Source organism: Triticum urartu, chromosome 4 (assembly GCF_003073215.2).
Source record: "Triticum urartu cultivar G1812 chromosome 4, Tu2.1, whole genome shotgun sequence".
Classification (NCBI taxonomy): domain Eukaryota; kingdom Viridiplantae; phylum Streptophyta; class Magnoliopsida; order Poales; family Poaceae; genus Triticum; species Triticum urartu.
The window spans coordinates 282,064,948-282,083,613 of NC_053025.1; positions in this window are offsets into that span (position 1 = coordinate 282,064,948).

Consider the following 18,666-nt stretch of genomic DNA (forward strand, 5'->3'; position numbering starts at 1 on the left):
CCATGACTTGTACTATATAAGTATCTACCTCATGGATTATCACTTGTAAACCAAAAAGGAGGAGAATTCAATCTTCAAAAAATAACACTAATATTCAATATGTGTCTCCCCCCTTGCAGGCCCAAGCACCTCAAAGAGTTCCTGCAGGAGGAGAAATTGTACACATTTGCCGGCTTTAGCATTGGAGGTGACAAGCGGATGCTGAACAAGTCTCGTTTGGAGATCAACCCCAACAAATTCATCGACATGCAGTGCAAGTGGAAAGTTCCAACCAACAACAAATTCTACGACTCCTTGGCAGATGTTGCAGGAAGCGTCATCCACCCAATCTACAAAGGCATGCAGAAGAAGATCGACACGGAGGAAGACCACAAACTGTGGGGATCAGCCCGCTGCCAGACAGGCTCATCGAGTACGCAGGAGTAGATGCGTACGCCACATACAAGTCATGGAAGATAATCGACAACATCATGACAGGTTGGGATATTTCAAAAGAGCAGGAGGCTGACCCCTACTACAACTGCAACTTCGCGGGATGAAGAGGCATGAAAGTCCGCCTTCGTGTTGCTCACGCTTCTGCTTGTCCTTAATCTTGTTGTTTCAGATTTGTAATTTTCTTTCGTTAGGTTGAACCAGCTTCCTTATGTTATGTGTGTCAGGATTTGAACAAGTTTTCCTATGTCTATCAAGTACATCGTTTGCTTATGTCGTTCGACAAGTTTGCTAGCTTCCTATTTTGTTTATCCATCATTTAAAGTTGAAGTAGGTTGTGAATGAAACTTGATGGCTGCTATGTAGCACTAGTCATGGAGCAACAAATCACACATGGATATTTTCACAAAAAAACAGTTGCAGGCTAACTAAGGACAACAACAAATAGTAGCATTGGACGCTAAGTATAGCTTAGTCATGTACAGTAGTACTATGACACTAAAATTCAGTTTTTAGTTTCAGAAGAACACTAAAAAGACTATGTTTCACCCGAGGACAACATTTAGTACTAACAGCATCATGCTAATAGTAGTTAGAAAATTACGAAGTACTACAACAGGAAAAATCAAAGAACCATCAGTACGTATTTCCTAGTCACTAGCATGCTAGGATTGAAAGTTCTGGTACACTTGAACACACAGTACATTCATTCTACAAAAATAAAAAGTAACGGGAAGCTTCAGTTCGCATTCCCTAAAACAGTGACACACTAAGAATAAGAGTAATAGTAAAACTGAAATCTCAGTACAACTTAGTCTATACAGCAATTACTATGATGATACCAAACATTGCCTTGAGAAGAACCACAACCTAGAAAAAAGAAGGCCAAAACTAAATAAAAAAGATATCAGTTCGACCAAGGAGAAAAATCACAGGAAAGACAACAGAAGCATCAGCCCACATTGACCAGTGAGGTACTAGTTTCAAACAACACAAAATAAAATAAAATGATCAAAGTACTAGTACAATTGAAATCTTAGAACAACTTAGTTTATTCGTAAGTGCTATGATGATACCAATTAATGCCTTGAGAAAGAAGGCCAAGACTCAACCAAATTTCAACCAAGGACAAAAATTAACAAAAAACAAACAATAGAAGCATCCTCCAACATTGACTAGTGAAGTAATTATGAACTTAATATGGCTATCTATTAAATGTAGCCAATTTAAACTAGTGCTTTAACTTTTACTATGAAGTTCAACTACTAAAATTCAAGAAGTTCAAACAAAAATTTGGCTCTCAAATTTTGCTAAATTTCTTATACTTCAATAAAATCTGGCTAGAGATCATGTAGCAACTTCGTCGTAAATAATTTCAATCCCCAAAAAACTTCAGTTCTAATACATTATATGAAATCAGTTCTACATAACAAGGAAGCATCACTCCACTCACGCTAGATCCACAAGTGCTATCATGACACCAAATTTTAATGCCTTACACTGAATGAGATTACAATTCAGTACTAATAGAACTATACCATAAGTACAAGAAAAGAGGGTACATAAACTATAAAGGTCCAACCTAGGTTGGGACAGGTGAAAATAAAATAAATCTCACTTTTTCAGCAACAACTCATAATGAACTTGGAAAAAGGTGTTTTCAGTTCAACTAGTTTATAAGACTTCAGTACAAAATATAAAACTTAACCAAAACAAATTCCCAATGAAACATACACAAGTGAAACAACTATTCAACCACACTATCATCATGGAAAAAAAGTTTGTTAAACATTGTGCCACACTTAAACACAACACAAAATTTACCAGTTATTACATAGTACTTGACAAGACATCCAAACACTACAAACAAAGCCTACAATGCTTTCAAGAGATATATCACACAACTATCCATTTCACTACGCAAATGATGACCATTTATTCTATGAACCAGAGCCAAAGCCTGAACCTCCTTGGGAAGCTCCGTCACCAGAAGATGGTTATTCCGGTTGAACACAAATCTATACAGATCCTCAGCATTCCAATCAATAATACGAGGCTGCAGAACAATAAAACAAATTATCAAAAATCATGACACATAAAGGGAAGAATACACAATCAGCCAAACACAGAAAAGTGAAAATCTCAACTAGAACCCACATCTTTATTTCAAATGTTCTCAACGATCTTTTCACCATTATAGGATCCCGCATACTTTAGAGTATAATGGCCACATTCATTCACCCCTTGTTGGGAATATAACTTTCAGGTATGACCCGCCCAGGAGGGGCCGGCTCAACCCTAATGGTGGATTGTTAAGAGAAGCCCAGTAATATTCAAGGTGATAGTTTATTAAGAATTGTAGAAGGCCTAAGCCCAGAGGCGGCTTACGACCCAATATTGTAAACCGCCATATGTAAAGAAAGACTTGTAAAGAAAGGCATATAAAAGAAGTCACCGAGCCGGACACATTTTATGAGCCAGCCGGGACTCTGTAGGCCGCCAGGCGTCAACCCGTGTATATAAGGGGACGACCCGGCGGCGGCTTAGGACAAGAAACAACAGATCAATAGCCAAGCTAGCAGATTCACTCCTTGGTCATCGAAACCTAGCAATACAACATCAACTGGACTAGGCCTTACCTTCACCGTAAGGGGCCGAACCAGTATAAACCTCTCGTGTCCTTTGTCCCGATTAACACCTTTAAGCTTCCTAGTTGTGATGGCCCTACGACTAAGTCCTTATCCTAGGACATCTGCCGTGACAATTCCACGACAGTTGGCACCCACCGTGGGGCCAGCGCATGGTGGATTTGAGTTCTTGAAGGGCAGCTTTGAAGGGCTCAAGGGATACGCTATGGGCCGGATGACCAAGAGACGTCGCGGCAAGCTCTACATCGACGACGAAGGCTGGGGCCCTGACGCGTGCTCGATTGAGTACGGGTACCGGGTCCCCTTCGGCGGAATCCATGTCTTCACCGGCCGGATCGGCGAGTCAGGCCCTGAGCCGGATGTCTGCACCAACCTCATCGAGATGGCTCAGCACGCGAGACCCGCCCGGGCTCAACCCATCGTGCGGCGGGCCTTCGTGGGTTGCATCCATGGAGGGGAATTTTCTAAAGGATCGATAGACGGTGGTGAGACGGTCATCTGCTCTGATGATGCATCGTCCACATGCGAGACAGATTCTTTGTGTCAGCTACAAGATGGCGTGCTTGGGGGCTGTTTCGATGGCAGCAGTATTCCGGACCCCTCCGAGCCACCGAATCGAGCCGGAGTCTTCATGGCTAGCACTCAACCCGGGCAGAATTCTACGGCTACGGCCGCAATAACCACCGGGTCGGCAGCAGCCAGGTCAGGAGACCCCACGCGCCCCCGGCTCAGGTACTAATGGACCTTATGGATAAGATGACGGCTCTGTTGACTACTGTGGTTGAGCCGGTGGATAAGGCTCAGCATGATGCGGAGGTGGCACGACTACGTGAAGAGGTGGCACAAGCCAAGGAAAATTTAGCAGCAAAAGATGTAAGGATGGCTGCGGAGCGGGCGGTTTTGGATGCTCGTGCTCGGCAGCTTCAAGCAGAGTCTTTCCGGCTCTCGGTGGATTTGAACGCGTCAAACGAGGTCATGAGGAGAAGACACCAGAAAACTCAGTCACGTCTTCCTCTGACTTACGATCCTAGGAACCTTTTCCACACACCCGGGGCCGGTCCCAGCAACCCACCAGAGGTAAACCGGATCGGAACACCCGGGACGGGGGCGCCGGTTCAGCCGAGGGCCATGGAACCACCCCGTGTGAATACTACTCCGCCTCATTACACGCCAGTACCACCGGGTCACTTCTCTAACCCTTTGGAGAATTTAATTGCTGCGTCGGCCCGTCTGGGAGCTCTCCCAATGGAAGGCGACTCTCCAACGACGATCAAAACACGAAGGGTCAGAGAACTTCTTCAAACAGCCCTGGGACAGCAAAATGCGTACTCTTATAGTCGAGCCAGAATCCATTCAACCCCTCGCCCAAGCCTGAGCCCGAGCTATAGAAGGCATATGGACTCAGCGGCTATGTCAAGCAATGCCCAACGCCGTAACCAACCGTGCAGGCATGAGGATCAGGAGAGGATCCGTCGGGAGGCTGAGCGGGCGGTTCAACTGGTAGCTGAGCAGGCGGCTCATCAATCTTTTCCGGTTTATCCAGCAACCTCTGTTGAGGCAGGATTGGCCACAAGGACATGAGGTGTCCCTTGCCTGGTGCTGGCTCTACGTAATGAGTGCTTGCCAAAGAATTTTAAGGGGCCACGTAAGGTGCCTAATTAAACAGTCGACTTGCAACCCGGGGCATGGATTGAAAGTTATGAGATGGCGATGGAGCTATTGGAGGTGAGCGATGCAGCAATGGCTAAATATTTCACTATGATGTTGGACGGAATAACTCGCGCTTGGTTGAAAGGGTTGCCACCCAACTCCATCCGCTCATGGGCAGAGTTAAAAGCCCCGTTCATTCAGAACTTCAAGGACACATGTAAGCAGCCTATATCAATCGTGGACTTGACTAACTATAAGCAAGAGGAAGGTGAGTCCACGACCCATTGGGTGCACCGGGTCAAGGAGATAATACATTCATCTGATAAGATGGATGCCGGCTCTGAAGTCTTAATGTTGGAGAAAAATTGCCATTTTGAACCTCTGAAGCAGAAGCTGGGGCGGCTCAAGAGTGATTGTCATGACATGGACCAGTTGATGGCGGCTCTGGTCAAATATGTTGATTCGGATAGTACTAAGGATCCCGCGTCTGATGAAGAGAAGGTAGGGAAGGGAAAAAAGAACGGCAATGGCAAGGGTCATCAGCATAACCCGGCAAATCAAGGAGGTAATAAACGTAAGGCTGACGAGTTTGTGGCTAACGCCAGTACACAGGGCAACAACCAACGGCTCAAGGGGAGGCCACCTCCTCGGTCAGGCGGGTCAGGTCCCACCCTTGTGCAACTACTAAATGAACCCTGTCCGAGACACGACACCCAGGAGAAGCTAGCTACCCATCTATGGAAGGACTGTATGATCATGAAGGCGTTTAAAAATTCCAACATGTTCGATGGTAACCACGGACCTGGCGGCGGTTCAGGCGGTGGCGGCTTTCATGGCCCGGGCGCCGGCTCAGGCGGAGGCGGCGTTCACGGCCAGGGCCATCCAGGTAACCAAGGTGGTTATAATCAGCAATCCGGCCAAAGTAATCAACAGCAACAACAGTAGCAGTCCGGGTATCAGAGTAACCCAAAACAGTTGAACAGTGGGCAGTACCACGTATTTACCACTAGTTTGTGCAAGAGGGACCAGAAACTTCATAAGAGGGCTGTAAACGCTGTTGAGCCGGCGGTTCCACGTTATTTTGAGATGGTCTGAACAACCTATTGTGTGGAGTAGGGAGGATCACCCACCCCGGGTTGATAATCTGGGTCATCCGGCTTTGGTGGTGGCGCCTCAGGTTGGTGGATATAAGTTCATTAAAGTGCTCATGGACGGGGCAGTAGCATCAACATCCTCTATTATGAGACGTTCCTCGCATGGGGTTAACTGATAAGAGTCTTAAAACATCCAACACTATTTTTCATGGTATCGTACCTGGTAAGTCGGCATACCCAGTTGGTAAGATTGAGCTGGAAGTAGCCTTTAGGGATGAGTATGATTCTAGGGCTGAGAAGTTAACTTTTGAAGTGGTTAAAATCAAAAGCCCATATCATGCCCTGTTTGGACGGCCGGCTTATGCTAAGTTCATGGCTCGGTCATGTTATGTATATCTGCAGCTCAAGATGCCGGGTTGTAAAGGCACCATCATAGTACATGGAAGCCAGAAAATAGCCTTGGAATGTGAAGAAGGTGATGCTGCTTATGCTGAGTCTATTTGTGCAACAGAGGAATTAAAGTTTTATAAAGATAATGTTGACCCGGTAGACATGAGGTCTTTGAAGAAGCCAACTACGGAGCATGAACCGGTGTTGAAATTCAAATCAGCTGATGACACCAAGATGGTTGATTTTGTGCCTGGCGACTCATCCAAACAGTTCATTGTTAGTGCTAACTTGGATCCAAAATAGGAAAGCGCGCTCATCGAGTTCATCCGTGAGAACCGGGACATCTTTGCATGAAAGCCTTCTGACATGCCGGGTGTACCGAGAGAACTCGCTGAGCACACTCTCAATATTGATCCAAAATTTAAGCTGGTCCGGCAATTTCTTCGGTGGTTTAACGAGGAAAGGCGCAAGGCTATCGGAGAAGAGGTGGCCCGGCTCTTGGCGGCCGGGTTCATTGTTGAAGTTTTTCACCCAGAGTGGTTGGCTAACCCAGTGCTCGTGCTTAAAAAGAACGGCACCTGGCGCATGTGTGTGGATTACACATATTTGAACAAAGCTTATCCGGCTGACCCTTTTGCGCTCCCTCGTATTGATCAGATCATTGATGCTATGGCGGGTTGTGAGCGTTTGAGTTTTTTGGATGCCTATTCGGGTTATCATAAGATCAAGATGGCAGTTAAGGACCAGGAGAAGATAGCTTTCATCACTCCGTTTGGAGCCTTCTGCTATGTGTCTATGCCTTTTGGGCTTAAGAGTGCCCAGGCGACTTATCAACGATGTGTGTAGAATTGCCTTCACAATCAGATTGGGCGTAATGTTCACGCTTATGTGGATGATATAGTGGTGAAATCCAGAGAGAAGGAAACCTTGGTAGCTGATCTGAAGGAGACCTTTGATAACCTCCGGGTCTAAAAGGTGATGCTTAACCCAGCCAAGTGTGTTTTTGGAGTCCCAGCTGGCAAACCCTTAGGTTTTTTGGTGTCTAACAAAGGCATTGTGGCTAACACGGAGAAAATTAAGGCAATCACATCTTTGACTAAAGCAGCATGCATCAATGACGTTCAGTGGCTGGCAGGCCGTATCGCAGCTTTAAGCCGGTTTATAAGCCGGTTGGGTGAGAAGGCTATGCCATCGTATCAAATGATGAAAAAAAGTAGATGACTTTGTCTGGAGTGACGCTGCCAACTCTGCCTTTGAGGATCTGAAGAGACAGCTCGCTGAGCCGCTGGTTCTTGCTGCTCCTGTTGAGAAGGAGCCATTGTTGTTATATGTGGCTACTAACTCACGTGCTGTTAGTGTGGCTATTGTGGTGGAGCGCAAGGAAATTGGCAAGGAACATCCGGTTCAGCGGCCGGTTTACTATGTCAGTGAGGTGCTCATTGAATCTAAGCAAAGGTACCCACATTGGCAGAAGCTTGTTTATGGGGTATTCATGGCAAGCTGGAAGCTCAAGCATTACTTTCAGGGTAACTCTATCATCGTGGTTACCTCCACTCCGTTAGGAGATATTATTCAAAACAGAGAAGCCACAGGACGAGTCGCCAAGTGGGCTATTGAACTTGTGTCTCATGGTTTAAAGTATGTGCCACGTACTGCGACGAAATCTCAAGCGCTGGTCGATTTCATTAACGATTGGACAGAGTTACAGACACCTGAAGAAAAGCCAGACAACACATATTGGACGATTCATTTTGATGGGTCTAGACAGTTGGAAGGCTCGGGGGACGGAGTTGTTTTAACTTCTCCTCGAGGTGACAAGTTTTGTTATGTGTTGCGGTTGATGTTTCCTTGTACTAACAATGCAACAGAATATGAAGCCATGCTCCATGGTCTTCGAATGGCTAAAGAGATGAGTCTGAGCTGGGTACGGTGTCTTGGCGACTCAGATTTGGTGGCTCGGCGGGTGTCGGGAAAGTGGGATTCCAAGGACCCTCTCATGGCGGCTTATCGTCGAGAGGTGGACGCTGTGGCTGGACACTTCAAGGGGTATCAAGTGGAACACATTGATCGCAGAAAGAACGAAGCGGTGGATGCCTTAAGCCGGTTGGAATCTCAGCGTAAGACGGTGCCACCTAACACCTTTTTAGATGTTTTACATAACCCTTTTGTCAAGTTGCCTACAAAGGAAGACTTGGTCGTTCCTGCCCCGGAGGCCCAGTTGGTGGCGGCTCTTCATGTCATTCTAGATTGGACAGTGCCATATTTGGCTTACATGACCCAGGGCGAGTTGCCAGAGGATGATACCTTGGCAAGACAGATAACCCGGCGGTCTAAGTCAATGACAATTTCTAATGGTGAATTATATCATCGTAGTGTCACTGGGGCGTTTCAGCGATGTGTCTCTCCTGAAGAAGGTCAAGAGATTCTTCATGAGATCCATGAGGGAGATTGTGGCCATCATGCCGGCTCAAAATCTCTAGTGGCCAAAGCTTTTCGTCATGGCTTTTACTGGTTAACGGCTCATGCTGATGCAGAGGAGCTAGTCAGTATGTGTGATGGATGTCAAAAATTTGCACGACGAGCGCACGTGCCGGCTAAAGAGTTGCGGATGATTCCAATCACTTGGCTGTTTGCAGTCTGTGTGCTTGACATGGTTGGACCTTTCAAAAGGTCCAAAGATAAAAAGACACATCTTTTGGTGGCAGTTGAAAAATTCACAAAATGGGTTGAGGCAGAGACAGTGAGCAAGTGTGATGCAGCCACGGCGGTTCAGTGCATGAAAAAGGTGATTTTTCGCTTTGGATTTCCACACAGCATTATAACTGACAATGGCACTAATTTGTCCCAAGGTGCTATGGAGGAGTTTTGTCAACGTGAGCATATCCGGCTTGATGTTTCTTCGGTAGCTCACCCCCAATCTATGGTCAAGCTGAGAAAGAAAATCAAGAAATTTTAAAAGGTCTCAAGCTCTGGCTTATGGTTCCTTTACAACGAACACCAGGTTGTTGGGTAGAGGAGTTACCTTTGGTGTTATGGAGTATCAATACCACTCCTAACAGGTCTACAGGTTATACACCTTTCTTCATGGTTTATGGAGCAGAAGCAGTTCTGCCTAGTGACATCCATCATGACTCGCCCCGCGTGGCGTCTTACGTTGAAGCAAATAATGAACAAGCCCGACAGGATGCACTTGACTTGTTAGATGGGGAACGAGATTTGGTAGCAGCCTGATCAACAATTTACCAACAAGACCTGCACCGTTATCACAGCCGCTGGGTTAAAACTAGAATCTTTCAAGAAGGCGACTTGGTGCTCCGGCTCATCCAGGATTAGTCCGACGCACACAAGCTATCCCCACCTTGGGAAGGGCCCTTTGTGGTCAGTAAGAACTTAAACAACGGGTCATATTACCTCATTGACGTTCGAGAGCACAAAGACTCACGTAAGTCCGAGGAGGAGACCTGCCGGCCGTGGAACATTGCTTAGCTTCGGCCATACTATACTTAAGCCACCGACTCTCATCATGTACATACTTTGACGTTATATATATTATGATAAGTAATAAAGCAGGACCTCTGTCCTTTTCCCTTTCAATGATCATATATCTTTATTATTTTCATTATTCAAAATGACCAAAAGGGGGCTGATCGTATCCGAATCTAGCTTAACCCTTTTGGTCCGGCTGATGATTGTATTCAAATCTAGCTGTAAACCTCATGGTTAGTTGGGGGCTTCCTGTTCAAACATAGGTCGTATTCGAACCAAATAGAATATAGCTGTCGTCACCCTCTTCATCGGCTCAAAGCCAAACTCACTAGGGGGCTTCTTGATCGTATCCGAATCATAGCTTAACCCCTTTTGGGTCCGACTTGGATCGTATTCAAATCAGGGTCGTTAAAAACCTCTCAAGGTCATTTGGGGGCTTCTTGTTGAAACATAGTTCGTATTCAAACCAAAGAGAACATAGCTGTCGGTACCCTCTGGATCGGCACAACGCCAAAGCCACTGGGGGCTATATGATCATATTCGAATCTTAGCTTAACCCCTTTGGTCCGGTTTACTAATCGTATTCGAATCAAAAGCCTCCAGTTTTTATTTAAATGTTTTGATTTACATTGTCTGAAGCCTAGTGTTTTGTCTTGCTATTTTTCATCATCTCAAATCTAACTGTCAGTATGGTTTCAAATTAAACCGGCTCGGTTATTTGACAATGAGTTGCCAAGGCATAACAGTCATTAGACATATGGAAGTATTAACTTCTACAAAAGATTGGGTTATCAACCTCATCATCCGGGTCATGTAAACCGGCAGTCCAGATTCAAAGAACACAGGTATGATAGTGTCATTCATGAACAGGTTTCTCTGTGTTTTTTTCATCAATCAAAGGTTTTTCCAGCCTTGTTTATCTTACGTCTGGTTCTGTCTTTTCCACTATGATAATTTCATAAGTAATATACCGGGTGTTTTGACCTATCCAGTGCTAAACCGCCAGGCCAACTCTTTCATTTTTTTATAGGAACAGAGTTAAAACATTGCAGATGTAATCACGGATGTGCTGCATATATATATTGACATCATTGGCAAAGAGTCATAGGCAACATTTTATGCATGATGGCATAGGCAAAACATGCAGTTTTCAAACTAATCTATTACAAGGCTTTGAGAGCCCAAAAGATGGTTATGACTCTCCCCTTGCCGGTTCACCTCCCTCTACTGGTTGGAAGCTGGGATTGGACCAGTCAAAGCCGTTCAGAGCAATGAACTCTGCTTCATCGTCAATCAGTCCGACTGGGTCGACTTCCGGGGAAAAATTGTGTTGGCGAACCGGCGGGATAAGATCTATCACCTTGTAAGAGGGAGTCGCCATATTCTTATTCTCCATATCAAAACCCGGCTAGTATTTGTCGATGTTGGTCTCCTCTCCAAGAATGGTAGCTTGAGGACGAACTCCCCTCACACAGGCAATAAAGTCATCTTGCTCAAGTGGAGTCTTGTCTTCCTTCACGGTAGGGTACTCCTTAGCCACGTCAACCGGGTCTAAATCCGGCACCCAGGCTTTTGAGCAGCTCAGGGCAGTCAGGGCTCCGGCTCTGGCACATGATCGTTTGACCTCTTGAAACCAGGCGGGTAAGATCGATAACTTCTTGAAAACATCACTTAGGCGGTTGGGTCCTTGGTTGGCAGGAGAGATAGCAGCAAGCACCTGTTGAGCCCCCGTATAAAGTTGTTCCACCAAGGTATAAACCGTCTTTAGCTTTGTCGCACTGTCCTAGCTCAGGTTGTTACTCCGCGGACCTGTAAGTATTTTAACAAAGGTTAAGCAGGCGGTTTACATTCTTGGTCAAAATAGAGTATAAGGGACTTATGCAAAAAACTCACCGAAGATGGCGGAGACCATTTGAGACACACGGTTTTTTAAACCGGTGAGCTCTGTAGTAGCCTCCTCAAGAGCCGCCTTAGCTGTCTCAGCGCGTTGTATCAGCAGCGTCTTTTTTTCGGCCCAGGATTTCTTTTTTCAGCTAAGCTGGACTTCAATTTCTCAGATTCAGAGAGGCTCAATTGGATTTAGAGTCAGTGGTCTTTATCTCTGTCTCCTGCTCCGCCAACCGGGTCTTGGCATCCGTCAATTGAGAGCCCAACTCAGATAAGGCGTTCTACAAAACATTCACAGGTGTGTCAAGACTTAAACTAAAAGATAAAAGGGTTCAAGTCTCAAGTACTTTGCACTGCAATACCACTTGACACTTGGGGGCTAATGTCTGCCAAAGCAATTTTTTATGACTTTGTATGTTTCAAGTCCCAAGGGTTTTACAAAGTAACAACGTTTGGCACTTGGGGGCTAATGCATGATATTCAGAAAGTTTTTCAAGATTGACCCGGATCACAATACTTATTGGGACTAGTAAAAGACAGTTATGCAATTAAGTACCGGTTCATTTATGATAAATTGAGCCGGCCCTTGGGGACTACAGGTGAAGTTTATGCTACTCTATTGGACTTTTGAAAAACCTAGAGGCAAAGTATCAGCTTATATCATAAAGTCTACAGATCATTCAAGTTCATCATCTGAAGACTTGGGGGCTGGCAGAGTATAAGTAAACCGGAGAACATACCTCATATTTTAGCTGCAATTGTTTGACCATCTCGATTTCTGAGTCACGGCTGGAGTGCACATGACTGAGATATCCGGACAGTACATCATTGACATTGAGGTGAGCGTAATGGGAGATATCAAACTGCACTTTCTACTTCTCTAAAACCTCTTGCTTAGCAGTATGCCGGCCTAATACAGTGGGGGTCCCCGGTTCAATAAACCGGCTACCGGTAATCAAAACGCCAGTATCAGAAGTTGTTGGCGGGTTAGCTGAGCTAGATGGTTCAGTAATGGTCGGATTAAGGGTGGCTCAACAACATTGCTCAACCTCACAATGTAATGGTTACCGGTAATCAAAAAGTCAGTATCCATATAGACAGGACCAACCTCACAACAAATCTGATGGAAGACGACCGTACAATGAGAGACGGAGAGCTTCATCAACATTGCTCCCTCCAAGAGATGCATTGCTGCATGTGCCGTGGGTGACACCACCCGCGCCCATACACCAGGGTTTACAGCAAACACCAGAGGCATCACAGAGCTATACACATGTAAGTATCCATTCAGAAAAACATACAAGCACAGTCCATACCCCTAGTACCATGACCACCCCATCTAAAATTTTCATAACTGCGTTTTTGTTTGCTCACTATTGTGTGCAGCCACCTAACATTGAAGCTTACGTTCTGCCAAGGCTAGAGATGCGCTTTGAAACTTTCAAAGAAGCAAAGAACTTCTACAACGTCTATGCAAAGCACATGAGTTTTGCTGTCAGGGAAGGCTCCAAGGTTAACACCATAATATACCTTTATTGCATGTGCTATGGAGTCTATGAATCGAAGGTGTCAAAAGCAAATAGACAGCAGAACAAGACGACGGCCAAGACTAACTGCGGGGCTAAAATGAGGCCGAAGAGGGAAAATGATGGAACACTTGTCGTAAAAGAGATAGTCTGAGAACACAACCACATGCTACAGCTCTCCCCCCAAATGCTTGTCTTATTGCACTCCCACAAAAAAATTTGACAAAACAATCTTGGAGTAAGTCAAGTACCTGCAGTTCAAATGCATTGAACACCCGCAAATCATGAGCATACTGGGGGGCGATGACCCCGGTAGCTACTTCCTTGAAATTAATGCCAAGGACCTGATTAACATGTAAGTACAAACTTGTTATCCTCCCATAAACCCCCTCCATCTTTTTTCCTCTGCCAGTACAAACATATTACACAACACATGACCTGATGCCAATTCAACATGCATTTTTGAATGACTATTCACTTTTAATATGCAGCAAAGAAAAGAATTCAAGGATGGATGATGTGGACGATGTCCTAAAGACTGTCAACTTCTTTAGGGAGATGAAAGCGATAAACAGGGAATTCTTCTGCGACATACAACTTGATGTGTCCGACAGAGTGAGGAACATATTCTGGGCAAATGCAAGCTGCCGAGGGGAGTATCAAGATTTTGGTGACTGCGTAACATTTGACACCACATATAATACCAACAAGTACCATATGCCACTTGGGGTGTTTGTGGGTACTAACAACCACTTACGGACTACATTCTTTGCTTTCACCCTTATAAGAGATGAGGATGCAGATTCATTCAGATGGCTGTTCAAAACATTTTTAAGGTGCATGAGAGGGAAAGCTCCTACATGCATCCTCACAGGTACAACCGCCAAACCATCCCCCCAAAGGAAAATAACATAGTAAAAAAATGTTGTGTCAGTTCTCTTTGTATATATGCACTACCATCTGCTAACCACTCCACGTCTCTTTTATCATTACCAGACCAGTGCCCCGCCATGGCTTTGGCGATCCCAGATGCTTTCGGGAACACAGTACACAAGCTGTGCCGCTGGCACATTATGAAGAAGTACATGGAACATCTCGCATACCTATACAACCTCCATGAAACCTTTAAGGATGAATTCACAGCAATCCTCAACTGGCCCCTCATGCCAACTGAGTTTGAGGCTGCCTGGAAAGCACTCATGGGTAAGTACAACCTCCATGATGATGCAACAATGGTGGCAATGTGGAACGAGTGCGTGAAATGGATATTAGCTTACTTCAATGAAATTTTCTGTGCCAAAATGACGTCCACACAACGGAGTGAGAGCATGAACTATGTGCTCAAGAAGAACTTCGTAAGTGAGAGACAAAACCTCCACCGGTTTGTCCGCCAGGTAAATTCCTGCGTCAAAACCAGGAGGTAGACAGAGAACCAGGAGACAATGGGTAACCGGGTATAGCTCTATCACCTGTTGTAAGACAAAATAACATGCTTAATAAAGTAAAACTTTATTAGTTAGACAAGTTTTTGCTGCGAGAAAACTAATAATTTTGTCATCACTCTTGCTTGCGCAGAAGGAACAAAACACGCTGACCTTCTATGGGTTTGCCACTCAGATGGAAAAGCTTTACTCACGAGCTGTGTGCAGCAAGATCAGAAAAAGGCTAAAACTGAGTACAGTCTTCACGGCGACAGAGACGGAACAACCCACAAAGTACCTTGTGCGCTACAACAAACCGAAAAAACTATTTGCGTGGTCTCAGCACACGTTCCAGGTGGTTGCTGACCCCGTGGGAGAAATATATGACTGTGAGTGCAAGCTATGGGACCACACAGGTGAGGACTAAAAAAGAGATGTTACATACTGTACTACTTATTTTTGCAAAGTTTTTGTTCGAATGAAATGACAAAAAACATGCACCTCTTCCAAAAAATACAGGTATTTTCTGCGTGCATGTCCTATGCATAATGCAGACAATTAAGGCTGCCGACGTTCCAGAGAAATACATCCTCAGGAGATACACCAAACGCTCGAACATCCAGCCAACATTCAACAGAAATAACTTGAGGACAGTAGCGTCAAACAAGGCCTCCCAGTACTGCATTGAAAGCGCACTGCTCCAGCTGAACATGAGGGTGCACAAAAAAGCTTGAGAAGCCAAGCCCAAATGGCAAGGTCACGGGTCGCCATGGAAAGACTTGAACAAGAACTCGACGCCATGCATTCTGCTGAAAACAGTGGTGGCGCTGACAACAAAGCCATTGAGCAGGATATTGCTACAATCTTATCCGAGATGAACCATCTGGGAGCTATTGACCCATTCGACAATGAGAAAGACGAGCAACAACAACCATAGCTTGCCCATGTGCACACTCAAGAGCAGCAACATGCTCACGTGCAAGATCATGAGCTTGATGGTGCTATAGGCGAACGGCATGACAATAGGACATCCTACCAGCAGCACCAGTAGCATGAAAGGGTAATTAAACCACCCATATTCTCAAACACAAAGGGGAGGAAGAGTAAGACGCAAGCAACGAAAACAGCAAAAGCAGCAGCCAAAAAGCCACCACGCCCCATGAGGCGTGTGGAATTCGGCCCGGATGGCAAACCTCTCGGGATAAGGGCATGCGGATTCTACGACGTGGTGACCAATCATAATTACCGCACATGCCCACTTCGCACAGATGCTATTGTCAACAAACAAAAGCTGCAGAAGTAGATTGGAGCCGCCCAGGTTTCTACCAATGGAGATGACACACGTAACAACTACACTTGCCGCAAGTGTCGGAGAACTGATGGACATAATGCCCACATATGAAATGTGGGCAAGGAGGTCAGTGGCGCTGAACAGAAACAGGGCAAGGTCCAGAGATCCAAAAAAATCAAAAGAAGAGGATTAAGAAGAAGAGTTTGACGAGAATGATGACCAATCAGACAAAGACAATGAAGATAACAGTATTGGGGACGAGGAAACTAAAACTAAGGATGAAGCTGCCAAGGATCAACCAGGAAAGGGCACCGGTAAGGGACAACATTCAGGGCCAGTTAGGAGGAGCTCAAGACTGAAGAATCCATAGTTGTTATGCTGTTGCGTCAATTCAAAAATAAGCTTGTATTGTTGGTTGCCTTGGTACACAATGAGGAATCATATCAGAAAACAATGTCGTTACCAAAACTTATTTAGCTTTATCATCGATTTCTCGATCAATACTGTAGTTAAGATATAATTTGTGATTTGTGCCACTGGACCAGTGACATTATTATGTAAACCATTTGATAAACCTTTTGAATGTAGTCACAAATATATTTGAAAAAACTGATCTGAATTTATGTAACGTCAACACTACTGTCTACCAGTAGCTCAGCAAAAATATGTTAAGGAAAATTTAAACTCTTATAGTACATCAGTACTGATAATTCACACTCATCAGTAACCAAACACACCGGGGAACACCTCAAAAAACATTGGTACAAAAAAAGCTATGTCTGGTTATGCCTGTCCTAGTTCAGAAAGTCCATCAGTACATAAAAGTAATCTCCTCAACTAAGAAGAAAATAATGAAAGTGCAAATATAATACACCTGTACTGATGACAAACTAATTTATTTGTAAATATACTTTCAAAGATTATATTGATATAAACAATCCTTTCAAAAAACAAAAAATGTTTTAAAAAAGAGCCGCATGACACACATAGTCTGACTGGAATTCAGTAAGTTCAATTACACTCCAATCACCAGTCCATGTACCCACAGTAGAGGAGTACAAACCGCCATCATCACCAACCCTGACATGTGCAAGTGGGATAAGCAATTGATAAATACAGCTTGACAAGACAGATCAGTGGGACAGTAAAATGCCATCATTACCGACCCTGAGACGAGCAAGTGGGATAAGCAACTGATAAGTAAAGCTTGACAAGACTAATCAGTGCGACCAGATTAATACCCTAGCAAAGAAATTGTCTTGGACAATTGGTTTTTCCAAGCCACCGCCCGTGCCACCCACTGGGCGGTTGCCATGACGGACTCAACTACGGCCCATGACCACTACACCCAACGTCCCCCGACGAACCGCCTCCCACACATCCCCGTCCATTCTCTGCCTCATTCCATTCCTAGAACCACCGTTGCCGCTTCCATCTCCACTGCAGACAACCCAGAAACTTCTTTCTTCCAAGACCATAGTCGCCGGAGGAGGGCAATGGCAGGGGAACTGTCCACCAAGCGTCATCATGGCAAGACGTCCGACAAGAGCAGCAACCTCGATGACGTTCACGTCCCCGGTGAGAAGCGCGAGTACACCAAAACCCTCATAGGGGTTGAGATCCATGGCAAGGAGACGCTGGAGATCGTCTACACAAACAAACCAGACAAGGCCGACGAGATGATCACCAGGCTCTAGAAGAAGGCTGGCGACAAGTATCCTAGGTTTGTCGGGGTTGATGTGGAGTACACCAGGGAAGACGAACCTCCCCAAATGGCAGCAGTCCTGCAGTTGTGGGTGGAGGAACTCTGCATGGTGTACCACATCGCAGCGGCCACAAAATAGTAACCCATCCTAATCATTTGCCCTATTTAGTTCATCTGTTTAATTAGTACTTTACCCTCAAAATTTCATCAAACTTGTTTCCCAACTAGATGTACTAGTGTAGTTCGTGAAAAGTGGATGCACTACTGCACTTTCTTAAGTAGATGCACTATAAATGTATTTCTGAACCTGATGCACTGGATTACTATTTGAAAATCTTGCAGAAGATTAATTTCTGAAATTGATGTACTAGTGTAGTTTCTGATCTTGATCCAATAGTGTAGTTTATGAACTCGATGTATTAAAAAGATGTTTCTGAACTTGATGTACTGAAGTAGTTTTTGAACTTGGTCTGTTGTTATTTTAATAAGAAAAAATACTAAGAACTAGGTGAAACAGTGGTATATGTTGTTCTATTCAACAAAAGTAAACTAAACTAGTACTAAAGAAGCACATACATCATTGACTCAAATTGTATATAATCCAAAAAGAAAAATAACATGGTGTACTTGAATTTAATTTCATAACAAAACAACTAGTTTCTGAATTACATTCATCCATTAATTATATTATATAAGAATCTCCTTCATGGATTCATCGATTCTAAAACAAAACAAAAATGAAGAATTCAAACATCAAAATAATACTAATCTTCAAAATGTCTTTCCCCTTGCAGGCCCATGCGCCTCAACGAGATGCTGAAGCATGAGAAGTTGTTCACATTTGCCGGTTTCAGCATTGAAGGGGACAAAGAGAAGCTGAAGATGTCTAGTTTGGAGATCAATCTCGACAAGTACATCGACATTCAGTGCAACTGGAGAGTTCGAGGCTCTGGGAAAAAGTACGACTCCTTGGCTGATGTTGCAGCCAGCATCATCCACCCATTCTACAAAGGCATGAAGAAAAAGAACGACACGAAGGAAGACCACAAACTGTGGGGGACCAGCCCACTGCCAGAGAAGCTCATAGAGTACGCATGAATAGATGCGTACGCCATGTACAAGTCATGGAAGATAAT